At 46.1% G+C, this 19441-nt stretch overlaps 1 protein-coding gene across 1 annotated transcript in view; it reads left to right on the forward strand.

Annotated features, from left to right (window-relative positions):
• The window catches only part of PRR5 (proline rich 5), a gene marked incomplete at its 5' end in the record, with an annotated part of 57990 nt that overhangs the window by 33715 nt on the left and 4834 nt on the right, over window positions 1-19441 (forward strand). The window lies entirely within an intron of this gene.

The following is a 19441-nucleotide window of genomic DNA, read 5'->3' on the forward strand; positions in this document are numbered from 1 at the left end:
AGAGGTTGGGAGCTGCAGGGGGGCAAGCCAGAGGTGTGAGAGGGGAAGGAACTCATGTTCCCGACTCATGTTCTCTTCAGAATGGATCCAGAGGCCTCTGGTTTGAAGTCATTAGGCAGAGGATTGCGCTTTAGTGCTCTCTGATCCAAATGCAAAGCAAAAAGCAAGCGTGCTGCAATCAAGCAGATGCTGGCAAGAGGAAAAGCCATCATTTAGCCTGGCTGAAATCTGTCAGAAGGGTATTTTGCAAAATACAGCTGTTGCACTCAGAGTAGCTCTCACATAAAACCAATTAAATTTATTCTCCTTGAGCAGCTAAGAGCTGCCAGCTGCTTCTATTACTGTCCACCGTGTATCTCCAAGCCTCTTTTTTGGCTAGTGTGCACAGACGAGAGCCTTCATGCACTGGGCACTGTATAAATACAATGAAAATATGGTCTCTGCACTAAAGATCGCACAGCCTAATGCAAGAGACAGTAGATGTATCTGGACAAACAAATGGGGAGTACAAGGAAACAATCATCCTAGAAGTGATTTTATAACTGATAATGTTGCCTAGTGGTCCAAATGTCCTGTAGAGAGTAATGTCCTTGTCCTCTGGTTGTAGGTTGCCTATTGGGCTCCAAGAAAAAAAAAAAAAAAATCCCTCATTTGTCCTGTATCATTCACAAGCTTTTTTTGTGGTTTCTGTGTTTAGTTGAAGAGAACAAAATCTTGGAAGAAGCATTGGGGTATTTCCATTGTTTCTCAAAATGTCTGAATCACATGAGGACAAATGTTTAGCTTTATACTGCCTAATGCAGCTCTGCTAAAACCTGTGTATAGTAGAGGAGAAATTGGGCAGTAGTTTTGTCTGAAAAGCTCTGGAATGGGGTCATATATAGCAGTGTTGTTAACATTTAAAACAGAAGCAAGGAGAAGGCTTGCTCCATGGATGCGTCTGGGTGATATTATGTGAATTAAATTAAAGCATCAGCCAGCTTTGAAGAAAAAAAAAAAAAAAAAAAAAGACTTTTGTTTCAGTAGTAGCGTCGTATCTACAAGAGGTAGGTCAGGACATCTGTTGGTTTCAACCACGCAGGTTTCCATTACATGTAGATCTACCACAGTTGTTGCAAGAATTGCTGAATCCTGCTGAATTTTGCCAGAGCACGGAGTTGCCAGTGTGCGTGTCCCTGACAGGTGATGGGGACAAAGGAGGGAAGGTCAGCCCTTTAGAGCCACTTCTGCAATCAGGTCCCTAATCCATGTATTGTTTGCATTTGGGGAGTACACTGCTCAGTGCTCTCTGGCTGTAAATTCAGATTTTGTGTCCTTTTTATCCTCTACGTGTTGGGTTGCTGCAAAAGGTTTTCCACTCTAGATCCAGTGAGTTACTTCCCACATATTTTGAATTGGCAAAGATTTTTTTATTGAAATTGAATTGTTCTGTAGAAACATGTTGCTTTCAGCAAAGATGTTGCTGCAAGCCAGGAGAGCTCCCTCAGGCCCAGGCTGCCAGGCAGCTGGCTTCCCAAACATCTGTGTTCTGGGACTGATAGAAGCTCAACCTCCTTGTGCACAAGAATAACTACGAAGTGCTCACTCAGGAGTGCGCTGCTCAGTTCCCAGTTGTCCTGGTGCGTTGCTCCCTGCCTGCACAAGCAGCAGGCTGAGGGGAAGCAGCTCTCCTGAGTGACTGGTTGCCTACGCAGACAGCTGCCTGAGTGGTGTCTGAACCGCACACCTTCTTAAGCCAGGATAGACAGGTGATCTGAAGGTGGTCTGCTGCTTTCTGGCTCACAGGGATGAGTTGATGGTAGTGAAAATCGTGTCACTACCAGAAATGGCAAAAATTTAAATAATCCAGAAGGCACAGCTGACATGTCTGCTTAGTTTAGTCAAGTGTATTTCAGAAATGAAGAAAATTTGTGGAGGAGATTGTCATGTGAAAGGATGAAGCAGCATGGAGGATGCTGAGGGATGAAATGTTCATTAATGATTTAAAAGGCAAGTGTGGCTGTGAAAGGCAGTATCAGAAATCCTCACAAGTAAGTAACAGCAGTCAAGTTAATGTTTGCAGCTCTGCAAAAGTGTTTCTTGGATGTCTCTTCAAAAGAGCCTGGATGCACTGAGGGAGGGCTCTGCCATCCTTTTTTCCTGTTTGAGTACCCACCTGAAAATAAATCCAAGATGGAATTTCTTGTAATAAATGTTAAATGAGAAAACAGTTAGAGACAAGACCAGGTATAAGACTTGAATGTGCAGAGTTAAAAGTCATCAATTCCCCAGCAAGGTTAGATGAGTTTAATGTGTATAGATCAGCAAGAACTTCAGGAGGGAGCCTAAAAAGAAATGAGAAGCTGTATTCTCTTGGACATTAAACATCACATCTAATTATTTGGTAACTCACAGGGTGATCTCTGCATGGGGCTGCAAATGTGCTTCCGTGCACGTGTGTTTGCCTGTGAGTGTAACATGGAAGTGCCAAAGCATTTGTAAATGCAGATAAACTAACTTCAACTCAAATTTATTCCATAAACAGCTCTTCAGAGACACTCACCTCTGCATCGATTCATTTGGTGGGTTTCAAAGTCACATTAGCTTATTTGACTGAGATGATTGCAGCTCTCATCTGTGCCCAGGGGAGTCACTTAGCCAGGAATCAGACAACCTCTAGCCCTAAAACTATGAAAGGCAGAAATGCATACCATTATTTTTGGTGGATCTTTACTAGCAAAGTAGCTGTTTCTGCAGGATCCTAAGCGCTGTATTTAAAGCCTCAAAGTAACTTCCTTACTTCTAATCATATCTTTTGCTTATCTTCAGTCTTCATCTGCTTTGTCTCTGCAGTCTCATATAAAGTGTTTAATAACAGTTTAAAGGAAAATAATACATTGGATTTTTGTGGGTCAGGGAGAGACTAGCCTGTTCTTAGTGCTTGATCCTTTCTGGAAAGAAAAAGCCTATTGCAATCTTTCAGCAGCCGAGCCATTTGAAAAGCTCTCACCAGCTGAACGCAAACCGTGTCTGGGTGTTTTGTCTTCCTTATCTTTTGTCTCTGTCTCAGTGCCACCAATGAAAGGAAGAGAGACAGAGCAGCTTCTCATGCTGACATTGACATAACTTGGCACTTGCTGGAGATTAAAGTGAATATGACAAGATCTTTATTTCTGAGGCAGTCACAGGGATCTGAAGTGCTGACTTCTGTCAATACGGCAGTGGCAAGCCTCTCTGCCTCTCCCTCCCATGAATGCTGTTGCTATGAGAAAAGCAAGAGGCAGAGATGAGACAAGACATGATTTAACCCTTCAAATATTCTAGGCTTTACCAATGTGCTGGTGGCTTAGGATAAAATGAAGACAGAAAAAAATAATGTGAGGCAACACTACCGAGGGCTTATAACAATACAGCCATGAATTGTGCAGCTGCATCTGTCCAACACATGCAAAAAGGATACTACTGCCTAGGAATGGACATGTAATGCATAGGGCACGGCCTTCCTAACTTGTAAACCAGTATAAAATTATTAACCTAACAGGGGTTATTCTGACTTAAAGCAGTTGAGAATTGGATGTAAAAGTCCTACTTTTCACATTTCCTCCCTCCATGAGATGCCTGTTTGCGAACACACATAGTATAGTCTTAGAGGTTTGCTGAAAATTAGTCCATTATGAATTCTTAGCCCCCTCCACCGGGCTGAGATAGCCCTCTGAGAGGGGAAACTGCTTTCTTCTAGCTTGTTCCAGTCTGCAAAGGCGTGGACTCCATTTCCCCCGAGCCCAGGCACATTTTCTCATTCTCCCTCTGGGCTGCTGCAGAGAAACCCCAACAGGGAAGAGGGCACACGCAGTTTAAGTGGATCAGGCTCAGCTTAGTCAACACAGGCTTGGACAAAGCAAAATTAGTCGCTGCTTGAAGCAGTTTTGATCCTGTTTTGAGTCTGTTTCCTAAAGGCTAAAAAATGTGTGAGTTGTCTGCTTGGGATGAAAATGGCATGAATAATCAGGGAAATCCAGGAGGAGGTACCTGAAATTTTCTATTATGGCAAACACCGACAAGAAGCAGGAGCAGGAAGATTAAACTCCCAGTTCTTGACCTCTTTCTGCTCCCAGTTAGTTTGATGGAGGGCATTTATTTTTACCCAGATGTCTCTTCAAAACGGGTCAATTGATCTTGTAGTGTCTCTCAGTGAGCTCCCAGAGTTTAACTCAACATTTTTATGGGACTTGAAGCTCTTGGATTGAGAGTGCTCCAGAAATGCTAAGCCCTGTTGAAGCTAGTAGAAGAACATGAGCCAGCAATGTGTCCTTGATGCAAAGAAGGCTAATGGTATCCTGGGCTGTATCAGACAAAGTTTTGTCAGCACGTCAATGGAGGTGATCTTTCTCTTCTAGTCAGCACTCGTGAGGCCGCATCTGGAGTGCTGGGTCCAGTTCTGGGCTCCTCAGTACAAGAGAGACATGGACATACTGGAGGGAGTCCAACAAAAGACTATGAAGATGATAAAGGGACAGGAGTATCTCTCATGTGAGGGAAGGCTGAGTGAGCTGGGACTGTTCAGCCTGGAGAAGAAGAGGCTCAAAGGGATCTTATCAATGTTTATAAATACCTGAAGAGGAAAGGGTGCAAAGAGGATGGAGCCAGGGTTATTGTGTACAGTGACTTTTTGTGTTGCTCCTTGAGGCAACTGCTCCCTATTTCTTTGGGGCAGGCTGGTACCGTGCTTGGGAGCAGATTTAACAGAGGATCGGTCCAAATTATTCAGTCTTTTGGAGACAATTCTTCTAGACACAGGTGAAATATTACTGCAGCACAGCAAGCATACATTACTGCTGGCGGTTGTTCTGCGCATTTGCTTCTTTGACCAATACGTGGATACTTGACTTTGAGGGAAAGCTTAATCACTGAGTTGTTGTGTTGGAAGGACGAACTGATGTTTTGACATGTATGCTTTCTGCAAAGATTTTTGAGAAGTAAAATTCAATTAACATTTGTAAAATTACGTGGGAAACCTCACAGTATTTACCGAGAACGCTTTGGTCAACTGATCTCAGTATAAGTGATGTTTTGGGATTGAAAACAGTGAAAACAATGAGTGATAAGTTGAGGGTGGTGGGCAGAAGAGAAGGATGACAGGCCAAGTAGGGACCGGTAGCATGTTAGCTGTGCTTCATGTTCTTGGTCATGGCCTGTGCTTGCAGGGGCAGGAGGGAAGAGGGGAGCGCTCCTGTGCTGGGTCCCACTGGTGATCAGGGGTGGGCTGTTGGGGTGGGCTGGGTGGGACTGTCCTATGGCTCTGGACCAGAGTCTCCCCTACATGCAGGTCATCTGCTTCAGGCACTCAGTGAAGGCAGGAGCTTCCTGAACTTCTCTTCCCTGGGCACTTGGGTTCACCAGTGGGTTTGCTCTGGTATCTTTGGAGAACCTTCCCCCGGCCTGACTTGCCGTGATGTGTGGTTGTCTGTCGATACTGTATGAAAAGCCAGACTTTTAAAACTGCAGCATGTTGTTGTTGCTATTTTGCAGGTCTGGCACTTGTTTACTACTTCACCTTTTGATGGTAAGACTCAATCATTGTTGGTCATGGTCAGTTTTGAGTGAAAGCACCAAATCCTTGTGTAATGCCTGAGTACTGGAGGGCAGCCGGGGCTAAGGATTTTGGTGTTGCCGCCTCCTTGCCTGTGGCTGTTTCAGGAAGGGGACGTGGTGGTTGAGCTGTTGGGAGCAGTGCACTGGCAGCTCCCCTGCGGAGGCTGCAGAAGAGTCCCTGGTTGTGCGTGGGCAGCCAGGCTGGTGGTCGTGATCCCCCGGTCACTCGCGAGGGCTCTTCCCAAGGCTTACAGCAAGAGCCAGAAGTGTCTCCGAAACAGCCCGAGGGATTTGATGGGGGATGGCAGCGGAGGGAAATGTGTGTGATAAACCTCAGTGTGATGTCATACAGAAGAGGAAGGTGATGCTGCTTTACCACATCTTTCGCCACGTTTGTTTTATGCACTTGTGTGTGAAGCTGCTGTAGTCGGTGGCGCTGAGGTGGGGGTGACTTGTGTGTGACGCAGAGAAGGGCTGCCACCTGCCCATTCCTTCCCTTGTCTTGTGACCAGTGGCACAGGACTGCCTTTGAGAGGGCTTGTGGGTACTTTGTGTGTGTGTTTTTTCAGGTGGATTTTGTGGTTTGTAGAGGTGAGTTCGAGCTTCACCCTTGCCCCACACCAGGGGCCTTCAACAGAGGTTCTCCCTGGCGCCTCCGTTCCCTGGCACCTCTGCATAGACTTTGTCTGTGGGACTTCCCTTCCCCAGCCAGACGTGGCTGGAACTGGCCCGAGGGTTCAGGAGGCATCGGGGGGAGGAGGGGGTTATGGTGGGAGGTGTGTGCTCTTGGGAGCCTGTCCAGGGCCCGTGGAAGCAGAGGGCTCTGCACGGAGCAGCCCAGGAGAAGGGCCCAGCGGGCGACCTCGGAGTGCCGTGCTGCGGGCTGCGGCCATGGCCGTGTCCGGTGTCACTGTGCTCATTTGCATGTGGAAGCCCATTGGCTGCGGCGTTTGCGAGGCGCCTTTGCTCCCTGGTGCATCATGGGTGGGCGCGTGCTGGCGGTTGCCCGTGCTTCTGGCGCCACGGCGGCGGCGGGTGGAGGCGCGAGAGGCGGCTCTGCGGGGCCGCGGCCGCGGGAGCTGGGGCGGCGCTTCCGCGCCTTCCACGTGTCCTGTGGCGTCGCCGGCGCGGTGTCTGCATCTCTGCGTGGCCTCGGTAACCTCGCCGCATAGGCAAAGGCAGAGGAACAGCTGTCCCATGCAAGGCCAGTTCCACCTCCCCACGAGGGACTGGCAGGAGGAGCGCGAGTGGGAGAGGAGAGAGGCTGCTGCCGCTGAGCTCTCAGCCTCAGCGGGTCCGTCATCTGTTTCCTCATGTGTCTTGGTGAAACATGGATAGATTGGCAAGGATGGCCAGCCACTCCTCGGGTGGAGATGGAGGAGGAGGCTTCTCGCTGGTCTGCATGGACAGGACAAGCCGTGTAGAGCAAAGGCAGATGCCCCGGCGCAAGCAGATCCCCCAGAGCAGACAGATCCCACGGCGCAGACAGATCTCCCATTGAAGGAAACACCATTTGCACAGCCTGTTAATTCTTACTTTGTTTTGACTTGTGTTTGTCTAGTTTTCTAGTGTTTGTCATTTCACCTTTACAAAACCATGTAGTTCTGTTGCTGTCCTGTTCCAAGCCAGGATTTTGAAACCTCCCTCTGTTGTGTTTTTTGAAAGTAAATGGCAAGACAGCCTACCACTTGTGCATTGCTTTGTGTTTTGGTGATGAAACTAGATGATTGCCAGCCATCCTTGGTTTTGGTTGGTAATGGGCGCAGGCTTTGGAGAATGGCTGTTCACACTGTTTCTGCTATGAGGGGCTGTGGCCTCTCTCTCAAGCAGAACTGTTGGAGGACACACAGGGGATGGCTGCTGTCCCAATGGTCCCTAAAGATGCCCCTTCCGGCTGCGTCCATGAAGGGGAAGAGGTTGGAAGAGGAAGGTGGAAGGGAAATAATTCCCCCTTGAGAAGATGTTGTTTTGGGGTTTTGCTGGCAGGGCAGCCTCGTTCTGTCAGAAGGGGTGGAGAATAGGGCTCCTAGTATTGTTTGTTTTATGAAAAATAATGATGTTTATAATTGGTTTGATTAGCTTCAAACCTTTCTCAAAGCCTGTGTAAAGCTGAGTGTTTATCCTTAAAATACCTGTCCCCCCTGCACACCTCCAAGCAGATGTAGTGCTTCCATGGCAGCTTGCAGGCTCCAGCCAAGCCATGGGTGTCTTCTCTGGATGTGTTTCTTGCTCATCTCCTTCCTCTGTCCAGCTGGCAGTGGAATTGGAAGCACACATCTGACCTGGGACGTTGACGAAAATGATCAGTCGCCTGGGCCTGAGCATGTGGTGAAAGTGCAAGGCTTGGGCAACGACGCATGCCTGCTGTTGTGCCCTGGCTATTTCCAGGCTTGCCTGCCTGTGTGTTTGTGTCTGGAGAAAGATGCGCCCCAGTGCCTTGCAGCTCCAGGCTGTGAGAATTTTTGGGGTCCCTTGTTCCAGTTGTAGATTGCTGAGTCAGAGAGATAGGAAGGGTTTGGAAGAAGAGTGGGTCCACAGGCTCAGGCCGAAGTGGCCTCTCAGTATGAATTTGTGCTGAAGGAAGGAGGGAGGGTGGTGGGGTATATGCTTGTTTATGCAAGTCCTCCATCTTTGCAAACAAGCTAGCCACTCACCCTATTTTCAACAGCATGCCCTAAAATTGTTTTTCTTGGCTTCTTCACAACTGGATGTTCTGTGAGGCTTGCTTTTTTTGAAATCTTAGGTCTGTCTATGACCTCTTTATTGGACTTGCCTTTTGTTTGATGTTTGTGCTCCAAGCAAAAATTGAGGCACAAACCAGTAGGAAAATGTAGAGCTGTTAACATGGATGCTCCATGAATATTGTTGAGGAACCAGGACCTTTGTTTTGATTTTTAAGTTGCATAAGGAAGTTTAGCTGGTGACACACAGGTTTTGTGACCCTTTTTCTACTTGCTGTTACATTTTGGTTGTCTTTTTTTTCTCTAAGCCTGGCATTCCCTGGAGTTGATTTCATTTTGGAGTGTCCCTGCTGTTGTGGTTGATGAAATGTGGTGGTGGTTTCTTGGAGGCAGTGATGGCAGTTCAAAGTCTATTTGGAGGCCAGTAAATAGAGACATAGCCCAGGGATCAATAACTATGTCCAGCCTTTCCTTAATGATCTGAATGACAGGGCAGAGTAGACCCTTAGCAAGTTTGCTGATGACACGAAACTGGGAGGAGTGGCTGATACACCAGAGGGTCATGCTGCCATCCAGAGGGAACTCGATGGGCTGGAGAAATGGGCTGAAAGGAACCACATGAAGTTCAACAAGTGCATGAAGTTCGAAGCCTTGCACCTGGGGGGGAACAAGTGCAGACACCAGCATATGCTTTCCAACTGAAAAGCAGCTTGGCAGAAAAGGCCCGGTGTGTCCTGGTGGACACCAAGTTGAACTGTGCTAGCAGTGTGCCTTTGCAGCAAAGGTGGCCAAGGGTAGCCTGGGCTGCATTAGACCAAGTATTGCCAGCAGGTCAAGGGAGGTGATTGTTCCCCTTTTTTCAGTGCTGGTGAGGCCATACCTGGAGTGCTGTGTCCATGAATGTGGTGAAGGGGCTGGGGCATCTCTTCTATAAGGCAAGGCTGAGAGAGCTGGGACTGTTTAGCCCAGGGGCTTGGGGGGGATCCTATCAATGTATATAAAAATCTGAAGGGGGGGGAGGGAGGGGTGTGCAAAGAGGATGGAGCCAGGGTCTTTTCAGTGATGCCCAGTGCCTGGACCAAAGGCAGTGGGCACAACCTGGAATGTAGGAGGTTCCCTCTGAACATCAGGAAACACTTTTTTTTTTCCTTGTGAGGGTGACTGAACACAGGCGCAGGTTGCCCAGGGAGGTTGTGGAGTCTCCATCCTTGGAGATGTTCAAAAGCTATCTGAACGTGGTCCTGGGCAACTGTCTCTGGGTGGCCCTTCTTGAGCAGGGGGTTTGGACCAGATGACCTCCAGAGGTCCCCTGCAACCTCACCATTCTATGATTCAGTGAACTTCAGGATGTCATCATCATAAGTGGAAAAATTTGTCACACTCTCCATATCTTACCTGTTTTCACCTTGTTTCCACCCTTGCTGGCTTGGGCTGGACCCCCAGCTGATGTCAGTGAGCATAGTTCCATTTAACTGCAATTAACATTCAGAGTTAAGCTGAGTAATTGTTGCCAACAGTCTGGTCCTTCTCTGTCAGACAGCAGAAGAGTTCAGCATTGTACTTGCTCGCCTCTGAAATAGGAAAGCTGCAACTACACAAGGAAAGCACTTAGGGAAGATACCAAAGAAATCCATCCTCTCCCCTTTTCAGAGGACTCGGTAGGTAGGCTGGTTCTTTATTTCTGGAAAATAGTTATGCTATCAATTATTGACCATCTTCATCTTGTTGGTTAAATAATTTCTAGCACAGATTGTTTATGCTTAAGGGCTACTACAAAGTCCCATGCAGCAAGTTTTTACATCATTGTTTGCCAGAAGGACCAATGTACTTTGCAAGAAATCCTACACTGAGTGTGCCCTATTTCCTTTTTTTGCCTGTGCACGTCTCCTGCTATCACTATTAGCAAGAAAATGTTGAATTTAGTTAACTTTTGGTCTGACACTGCACGGCTGATTCTACTGCAAAGGCTGAGAGGAATCGGTTATCACGTCTGATACCTCCATGAGTTTACTCATGAATTTGCATTTACTCCATGTGTAAATGGAGGCCAGATGCGGCTCCACAAATGTAATTTCATTTGTATAACACTGGATTATTATGTAAATATATATATATATTATATATAATTAATTAATCCAGAATTATATTTTCACTCTGCAGGGCTGACTCCCAGGGAACAAGGTGGGCAGTTGAGGCAGTTCAGTTGAGTTGAGCCACCTGCTTGGGCTTCCTGATTTTGTGTTGGAGCTCAGGGAGTTCCTGCAGGGGGTATACAAGCCAGATCTTTGGATTTTTCAGTAGAGTGTTGTGCACGTCAGCTGCAGATAGAGTAAGTGTGGGTGAGAGACTCCCATGATGATGCTCCGTGTTGCAGTAGGAGCAGCAGCTCTGAGCGGCTGTGCACAGGAGGGACAGCTTCAGCTATCTGGGCAACAGTTGCTGCTCCAAGAGCCACTATGGTCTCCTCCAAGGCATGAGGCTGAGTGGGCTTGGTCAATGAAAGGGCACAGTGCTGCAGAGAAAACAAATATTTTACACACCTGGGAACCACTCCTGAATACTCTTCTCAACCAAGTAAACTGTACCATAACTTCGCTGCCATAGGTTTGTGTGTGAGCATTGCAAGATCAGTAAAGATTAGATTATTAGATATGAGATGATACTAAGGATGTGCCTGTATCTATTCAAAGGAAGATGGAGGGATGCAGACCTCAATCCAGAATGTGACCCATATCATACCTGGGAGTATGTGCTGTGCTGCCAGTGGTGCACATGGCAAGGGCTGCTGGCCCATCTGTTCCCAGTTCCTCCTTGCAGTGATTTCATGCCTGCTCAGAGTCCAGGTTGCTCTGTGTTGCTCAAGTTGTAGAAGGTTAGATGTGATGCAATGAAAGGTGTTACGGGCGCCAAAGTGGAATAACAAGTAGGCATGGCCTGTAAGGGTGCTGATTTCCAAATCTCTTACAAGCAAGGCTTCTGCTATCTCTTTGGCTAAAATAAGAAGCAGGTCTTGTTGGCTTTGTGGTCACCAGGGTGTGCACTGCAGTCTGCACACCCTTATCAATTCACCACTAGCAGTGTTGGCTGAGTAATGTGTGTTTTCACTGCAGATACTGTTCTGTGTCTGCCTTGTGGTATGTCTTGTGACTTCTAATTTCAGTTTTCCCTGGGAGTAGTTGGGCAACTATTGTTACCCGGTATTTGTCAGATTATTGCCAATGCATGTCTGTTTCTTTCAGTCATATTGATCTGACTCGTTGCCAGTTAAAGAAAGAAATGCATTTCTTAATGCATTTTTCTTTCCTCCAAGGAATCTGCTGCTTTTAAGCAGAAAATGGTTACATTTCTTAGCTGTTTTCCTGTGTGGTTAAAATAGGGCAGTGCATGAGGCCAGGACCTCACTTTGTGTTTGGGCTTGACCCTGTAAACGCTTCCTGCAGCACGTCTCATTTCATGTAGCACAAGATCAGGACTGCTTCAGCAGTAGGTCATGGCTTTTTGTTGGTAGACCAGGGTGGAGGCCAGCTGTTAAGGACACCCCAGCAGGTTGAGGCTCAGGCTGTGTTATTTGGCCATGAGCTGAAGCGTATATGGGTGCTTTCTGTTCCATGGGCAGAGGACTTTGGTCTTCTGGGTCATCAAGTCACCAAAAGTAATGATTGCTGAAATTACTTAATTAAATCATCTAGAAGTCTGGCTTCTACTCCTTTCTTTCTTGACTCCAGAAGTTGGTAACCCGAGATCTGGCTTACGGCTGTTCCTGCTTGGTGTCCCCTGTGGTAGAGCTGCTCCCATGTCAAGTACCAAGACATGCTGTGCCTCCCTCCATGCCATACCCGCTCCTGGCAGGGTACCGGCCTTGGCTGCAGAAGGCCTGCTTTGTCCACCTTGACCTGGAGGAAGACAAATTTTACATTTTATTTTATATTATTTTATTTTATTTTTTATTCTATTTTATTTTTCAATTGAAAGAGGAGGCAGTCTTCTACATCACTTCTTACTCATGTAAACATGCTGATCAGCTGAAACATTAAAGCTGAAGTTAAGTACTACATCATTTAATCAATGACCAGTGTATACTTTAGCACATCTACAGTTGCAGGTGGGGGTGAAGTAGTTACCACCATTATGTCAAGTTGTTAGGGTGCAGTTAGACACTGGAGATATCTTTTTCATGTGTAATTTCTTAGGTAAATGGTCCTGTGATACTCTGTGCTAAAGAAGGAAGTGAAAAGCAACTGAGTGAGACCACCATTTCTGGATGTTACTAATGGTGGGTGCTATTAGTCAGAACTGGAAACAGTAAAGGACCCATGACCTTTTATAAGTACTCAGCAAAACACTGAGTTACTGCTGGTCAGTTAAAAGCAGTTTGCTCTTTAATAGTGGTTTATGATTATTTTCATACAGATGAGTGATGAGTTACCTGGGGCAACTTGCAGTTGTCCAGCCAGCACTGAAGCAACCTGTGGTAAAGATGAATACGGGGAGGCTCATACAGCAGAGGAGCTCAGCAGATGACAGGGGGCTTGCCCAGGGCCTGAAAGAGGAGGTCAGGATGGATGTGGGGTATTATGAAACAGCAGATGACAAGGGGACAAAGCAAAGGGTTAAAATGAAAAGAGCCAGGCATGAGAGAGTGATAGCCACATGGAGATCCAGCTAAGAGGATGATAACACGAGCTAAGCATCAATGAAAAGCAGCCCAGGAGAAGCAGGTAGCAAAAAGAACAGCCAGCGGCTAGGTTTGTTTCTAGCCTTTTGGCATGCATGAGACATCCCCTTAAGGTGTGCCTGAGAGCCAGAGGACATGACAGGTTCAGCTGTAGCTCATTTGTCTCCAACTGTTGTGATTTATGTGCTCAGTTCTCTGGGCTGGTGCCTTGCCTGCCATTAAGAGGGTGATGCATTACAGGATTTTTAGGGTAAATAAATTTTCAGTCAATGTAACCCACCAATTCCCAAGTGGATGAAGTGGTGAATATACCATTCTTATGCTGGTGGCTGCTCTGCTCACCAGGAGTACTTGAGAAGAAACTTTCATCTTTGTTCTACTTGGTGCTGTGCTAGCAAGCACTTGTGAGCAGACTGTAATTCACAGAGCGTTGGCACAGAAAATAATGCAAGCTGCTCCGTGGCCCAGGAGCAGTCTCTTCTCTTTGGACTATAGTTCGTTATTGGTCTTCCTTGGCAGGCTATTAACAGTGGGGATTTGCCACCAGTTTTTGCCACTGAAACAGTGAGGTTTTGCTACCTCTTTGCTCCCTAACACATGTAAAAAGGAGACAGGCAGCTCCACATTCAGTTTCTGGGGTGAGAAGCGAGAGGCATAAGCAGCAAACGACACAGAAAACCAACTCCCTTTCTGCCACATGCCAGGGTTTCATGAGCCAGGTCTTTTCCATAAGATGTCCTACATCTGCACACAGGAGTGTGGGAAGCCTAAAACTCTGTGTCCTAATTTAGCCAGGCTGTCTAATGAGACATACCAGACTATCAGCAACCTAAATAGTTTTTCATGGCTGTGATTGTCTTTGGGTTTTGCTTCATGTCTGGGTTTTTTACCAGAGCCTGAGGAAGTGAAGCAGCCAACACCAGGTGAAAAGTGGTGGGAGGCAGATGATTAATTTCTGGGCTCCTTTGCAACTCACAGCCTGAACGCCTCCCCGGTGAGCTGGGTTTGACGCAGCGGGCTTTATGGTCATTTCAGAGCATTCATTTGGAAGTGCTGATACTATCTGGTTATGTTCTAGGTGTCTTTTTTACCAGAAATTAAAGGATTTTGGTTATGGTGATGAATAAAAAGATGGAGCCAGAGCCTCAGGGGTTATGCAGCAATGACCACCTAGTTGCACAGGGACAGAGGCTGCAGGCAGGTTTGCATCTTACACCAAGTTGGATCGATGGCAGGTCCACCCGCCTGTGTGCCACTGTCACTGTTCACTGCCTATGAAGAGAAGAGCAGGGTGTTAGAAATTAATATAATAGGATATAGAAATAAAGAGTTGTGGTTGCGGTTATTTCATTGCTGTGGTAAAATAAAGCAAGGACTTTTTTTTTTTTTTTTTTTTTTTTAAGAAAACTTGTGGCAAATGTTACTAAAATAGAGTTCAGGTTTCTGGCAGCTTTGCAAGTCATGTAGACTGTGCTTAGATACAATTTTGATAATGCCTTAATGGTATTTTTTGTTAAAACATAATTAAAAAAATCTTCAAAGCAATCCATCTTTGTTGTATGGCATGCAAAAAGCTAAAGTAATAAACCTTAGCCTCAGGCAGGTTTTAAGATTGTGCTTGAGGATGACTCTTCAAGTCCTTAAATGGCTGCTTGGAGCGGCTTCCACTTTAGGACCACTTTGAGGCTTAGAGAAGTCCTACATATTGGAAAAGGAGCTGTGGCATTACATGGGGTTACAAACCCCCCAGTTATTCTTCTGAATGTATCTGTTTATTTGCAGTGCCAAAAGACAAATTTATTTTTTCCTCTGTGCTTTCAGAAGCAGCTCTTGTGCCCTTTAAAAACTCAGTAGGAGTTTGTGGTTAACTTACGGAATTAACAGGGATGGAAACCTGAGGGGTTCAGTGCGTCCATTCTCACTGGAATGACTTATGGTTTTGACTCATGGGGTTTTGTTCCCAAACACAAGGAATGTTTTGTTCCAGCAACATACTCCAGTGCAGCAACAGGAGGCAAGCACGCCGCTGGTGCTGCGGTTGAGCAGACTGGGCAGTAACTTCATAAAGTAGCTACTTCAGTAACCTGTAGTCTTTAGGTAGTCCCTTCTGGGAGTGCTTACAGATTTACACATCAAAAATAGTAGTGCATAGGGTCCTTTTAATGCTTTTGAACTACAATATACGATTCTCTGTTTCTAAATTATTTAATTACACGTTAATGAAGTAAGGGACTTGGGATACTGTGTTACATGCAGAAATTCATGTCTCTGTTTTTGATGCTGAGTATAGATCTTTTCCATTTGCAATGGTGTTCACATATTGAGGACTCAAATCCCCATTATCTATGCCTTAAGAGTATGGCAAACTCTTGTCATAATATTACATTTTAATCCTTCCAAAGATAATGAGGTGATTCTTGTTGCATTTCAAAACAGTGTGACCAAGGTGAGGATTTGATCCATCAGCTACACTTTTCCAGAAGTACTAAGGTACTTCCAGCTGTTTGATACTGAGCTATTTTGGCCTGCAATTGAAAAATAAATAGGTCAGGCAAGGCCTTTGAAAGGAATTTAATAGATACATCTCATACTTGCAGAGAGGCATCAAGCTCTCCTGCTAAAATGAAATTGGGTTCATGAAAGGTCACGGTTATCTTTTAAAGTAAGTTTTTGCATGTCTGCAGAGAAAATATTGCATTAAAGATAAGGGTAGAGTCTCTGTTTTACTGATAATGCTCCAAGTTTTCTTTTTTCCTCCAAATTACGATATAGTTTCCTGCAAGCTAAGCAGCCCAGCCTGCTAGATACGACTTTTGCTTTATTGCTATATAGTGACATACCAAACTATTAAAGCATCAAGCAGTAAGTACAAGAAGAACCGTGAGCTGCCAAAATAACAGGAAAATACTTTTTTTTTGTTATTTTGTTGGTGACTTTTAAGTCCTGCCATAAGTTTTTCAGAAACTGTTGTGGCATTGGTAACAATCCCAAGTTGGCTTTACTCTAAAGCCAATTTTGCCTTTATAAGCACTTACAAATTTCAGAAAGGGTCTAAAAAGGACTTCATATATCTTTAAGTATATATGTATATATATAAGTATATCTATATATACGTAAGTATATATATGCATGTAGAGAGATGGATAGATGTCTATACATGTGTATGTACCTACATTTGCGTACAGATATAAGAAGCGTTTATAACCATACTTTGCTCCATCCTGAACTTCCACCAGAAGTGCCTTCCCACCGAATGTAGTGTTGCACACAGGTGATTTTGCATGTGGCACAATGGATGGGGTGGAAACCTCTGGTGGAGAGAAGAGTTTAAATGTACCCTTGGGACTGGCAGCCAAAGCAAAACAGAAGCTTCCCCGGGCCTGCTAAAACTGATCTGCTTTAGGAGGTGTCCATCCTTCCCCTTGAAGCTTCTTGCCCTCCTCAGCCCCACACGGTGCCAAATTACCGTACCCTCTGAAGTAAGGTTTGCGTGCTGCTGTGGTAGCAAGAATTGGCAGGTCAGTCACCGTTTCACCCTTCTGAACCAGCTGTGCTGGATACTAGGATCGGTGAGGCCGTAAGAGCTGGGACTCTGCGGCCCCCCCAGGGCCACGGTGTCTGCCAGCTGCTGCAGCTCCTGTGACTGTGGGCTGGCTGTTCCCCGCATCCTGCTCCTGGCTGGCTCGGAGATGCAGCTGCCACAGCAACCCCCCCTTCTGGCTGCCCTTCAGCTGTCCCAAGTGCAGCACCAGCTAAAGAAGTGAAATCGGAAGAATTGCAGAATTGGAAAGTCCCGCTTTCTCGATAGGGTTGTGGGGCACCCCTGCCCCTATTACTACCTTTAATATATCTCAGCTAACCTGCTGTGAGCTGATGTATGAGCCTGCAGCTACCTCCTTCCTGCACCATGATCTTGAAAGCTCATGAAGAGGATCAGGGACTGCCTTACACCCCGTGACCCAACCTTTGACAGCTTACAGCCCGACCCCGGGGTCAGGACACTTCCCAGCCATGTCATGTCAACACAGCTGCAGCAAGGACCAGCTGGCTCTGAGTCAGGGGACATTTGGTTTTGTGAGTGGCACACAGTGACTGCAGCGCAGTGCCGCTCTGCCCCTGGGCAGGGGCTGCAGCCAGGCGGAGATGGCCCCAGCTTGCTCTGAGCCTGCAGACACTCCTCTGGGCTATTCAGGCTGGGGTTAAGTCGTAAATAAGTGATGGAGTCATTAAGGTCATATGGAAAGTTTGGGTTTGGAAAGCTGAGATAATCCTTGCTGAATATTGGGATGTACTTGTATTTGATAAAATAGAGGTCCAGAGGATCTTTGTCGGTGAATAACACAGCAGAAAGAAATACAGGAAAAATGCTCTTTTACAAGTTCAGGACATAGTCTGCAGCCTGTTACGCTCCTGCTCGCACAGAAGCTCCACACCAAGAAAATGGTTTAAGGGAACTGCCCCGTCCAACACCTGCAGGAAGGCCTGGAACAATGACCAACGCAGGAAGGATGTTGCAGGTGGATACGGCATGTTTGTGCCAAGGTGCGGAGCAGGAGAGAAGTCACCGTGGCTCCAACGGACGCCAGATGTTTTATGACTTTTCAGTATGTTTTGCAAAGCATCTCATGGATGATCGCAGAGCTAAGGAATAAGACTAACTGCAGGCTGTGTTAATACTGGGTGGTTTTACACTGTAAAGGTGGTATTTTGTGTCCTCTTCACTTCAAAGGTGGGAACTAATAGAGGCTGAAGTGAAAAGGGGGTTGGAGATTAGCACTGCTCTTGGGAGAGCAGGAGTGAAGGTTGAGGGCAAGACTGAAGAAGGTGGTGATGCTATTAGTTAGGGAGTTGGGATTTTGAGAAAAGAGGGTGTTTCTTGGGAGTAGTGAGCCAACGGGCTCTCCAGGCACAGCAGCTGCAGGGCAGCGGTGGTGGGGACGAGGCAAATCTGTGCCCAGCACAACTGCTGCTCCCCGACCCTGTGATGGAGGGGTGCCGCAGCAGCTGGAGCTTGGGGGTCAAGTCTCCATCCCCTCAGCTCACCCCAGAAGCCTACCCTAACCCAAAAGAGCTGCTGGAAGCCTCCTCGTATCCCCGCCAGAGCAACAGTCAATGCAGAATACTGTTCAGGCTTTTGAGGTGTTCCTCAGGGAAGAAGGAGTGTATAGCAGAACAGATAATTCCTAACCAAAAGAACTTTTCAGGCGTGTAAGGCCAATAGGAAATCAGACGGTGGTAAGATGCCACTGGACAAGGACACTTTTATCACTTCATACAGTGTCGCAGTTCTGCTAGTGGTGAGTTATTTGGTGGGCAGCATGGTACTAGTGAATCAGTGGGTTTCATTCTCCACGGTTGATGTTTAACTACCCTCTTTCATAAGTATCAAAAATACTTAAGTGGCAGAAAAGTAAATAAAGCCTTACCACAAAGTCTGGGCATGAGCAATGCTAAGCAATGGCTTTTGCTACTAGTATTATATATATGTTTAGAAGACCAGTTCTGGAGATAGTTGGTGTGGGAGCCTGGAGCAGATGGCCTAACGCACTGGCCTTTGCGATTGTGAATATGTAGTAAGGTAGCAGGCATGTTGCCCTTCTGAGGGCTGAAAAGATCTTGGCTAAATTCCAGCAAGACAGGAGGGAAGACCCTGGAGCAGATCTCAACATGATAAAAATTGAGACACTTCCTCTTGTTATTTGAAACGTTTTCTCTGATATGATGATTTGGAAATAACACATGCACCTTCAGTAAGTCTTCTGAATTATTCCTATGTTATTTTTGTCTGGTTTAAATTGGTTGAATAGCTATGCGCTCTTTCTGCTGTTACTTTGGTGTTTGCAAGCTTTCAGATTCACTGCATATGCCCTTATGTTCATATTTGTATTTGTGACTCCCCCAAAGTTTTACAGGACACAGCACATCTCCAAAGATTGTGTATTCATTAGATAAAACCCGCTGAATTGAAATCCAAATTCTATCCATTCTCTGTTGGCCACTATTCATTTTCCATTCATAAACTTTTATCAAGTAACGCCAGGCAGCATTCAGGCAGTGCGGCAGCCAAGAGGTGAAGTAAGCCATTCACAAACAAGTCGCAGGCTGATAGTCACCCCGTAGACAGTGGTTGGTGAATCATACTGAGCAGCAAATACATCCTGAACGTCAAGATGCTTTCACATGCTGAAGGAAGCGTTGCAGTTTTACTCATTTGATCTGCATATTGCTCTCCGGAGGCTTTCATCCCTGCATATTTCTTTTTACAGTAGTTCAGGGTCATATTACGCAATCTGTAATTCTGCTAAATTCAAGCAAACTTGCTGAGTATGACATTTAGCATCTTAATTCTGCAATAAGATATGTCAAACATATGGCCATATAGCAACACACTAAAATGTGAATTTACCTCGAGTTGCAAGAGGAATGCTATACATACATATACAGGGCTCTGCTCAGACAACGCAGGAGCACGCATGCTGCGGCTGTAAGTGGAAGGGAGACTACAGCTCCACAG

This window comes from Vanellus vanellus (assembly GCF_965231255.1).
Source record: "Vanellus vanellus genome assembly, chromosome: 1".
Classification (NCBI taxonomy): domain Eukaryota; kingdom Metazoa; phylum Chordata; class Aves; order Charadriiformes; family Charadriidae; genus Vanellus; species Vanellus vanellus.